We start from the raw sequence: 1,338 nt of genomic DNA, 5'->3' as shown, positions 1-1,338 counted from the left end.
GATGTACAGGTGCCTAATAAGCAGGAATCTTGAAACTTTTAAGAATCTAACTTGCCCAAGGGTAAGTGGAGGGATAGTTTTCTCAAAGGCAAAGTGACTCAAATTGAAAGTGTAATTCACTGGAGGAATTCTGGCCTTGAATATATGAGATCCCAGGTTTTATTCCCAGGACTTTTTAGAGATTTGAATGACAACATGAAACATACAAACCTACACATTATAGGCATCCCAGAGGGAGAGAAGGAATAGGGGGCAGAAGATGTGTTGGAGGAAATAAAGGCTGAAAACTTCCCAACCCTATTAATGGACATGGACATACATATCCAGGAAGCATAGCTCACCCCAAACAGTATAGATCCTAACAGGCCTATTCCAAGACATATATTTATCAAACTGTCCAATTTTCAAGACAGAGAGAAGAGTGAAAGCAGTAAGAAAAAAGAGAAACATCACATACAAAGAAGCTCAATAAGATTATGTACTGACTTCTTATCTGAAATCATGGAGGCAAGAAGAGAGAGGTATGACATAATGAAGGTGCCAAAAAAAAAAAAAAGAATAAAAACTTCCAGCCAAGAATTCTCTATCCAATAAAACTGGCATCCAAAAACAGTGAAGAGTTTAAATATTCACAGATAAACAGAAATTAAGAGAGTATGTCAATTAGAAACCTGTGCTTCAAGAAATACTGAAAGGAGGTTGAAGAGAAAAAACAGGAGAGACAGAAGACAGTGTAAGAACAGCTAAAAAGATAAGAAGAAATAAAAAGAATATAAAGCACACATAAATAAAAAATTATGAATAATGCAAGTAATGCTTTGTCATTAAAAGTATTAATGTTAATGGATTAAACTCACCAATCAAGAGACACAGATTGGTAGAATGGATAAGGAAATAGGACCCATCTATATGTGGTCTACAAGAAATGCACCTTAGACCCAGGGATGCGAGGAGGCTAAAAGTGAATTGTTGGTAAACAATTTTACAAGCAAATAGTAACCAAAAAAAAAAAAAAAAGGTGGGAGTACATATTCTACATCAGAAAAAAATAGACTTTGAATGAAAAACTATTGTGACAAAGATAGACACTACATAGTAATATAAGAAGTAAACTATCCAGATGAAAGAATAATGATAAATATTTATGCACCTAACCAGGGTGCCTCAAAATATGTGAGGCAAACACTGGAAAAAATAAATGGAGAAATAGATGCAATGAACAAGGAGATATCACTACTGAACCCACAAAAATAAAGAGGATCAGAACAGGATTCTTTGAAAGGAAAAAAAGAAGACACTTGTTTTTTTTAAAGGCCATGCATTTTTTTTCAATAAACA

This window comes from Dasypus novemcinctus, chromosome 22 (genome assembly GCF_030445035.2).
Source record: "Dasypus novemcinctus isolate mDasNov1 chromosome 22, mDasNov1.1.hap2, whole genome shotgun sequence".
Taxonomy (NCBI): domain Eukaryota; kingdom Metazoa; phylum Chordata; class Mammalia; order Cingulata; family Dasypodidae; genus Dasypus; species Dasypus novemcinctus.
The sequence above is the reverse complement of the archived record's forward strand: the minus strand, read 5'-3'. Positions refer to the sequence as shown.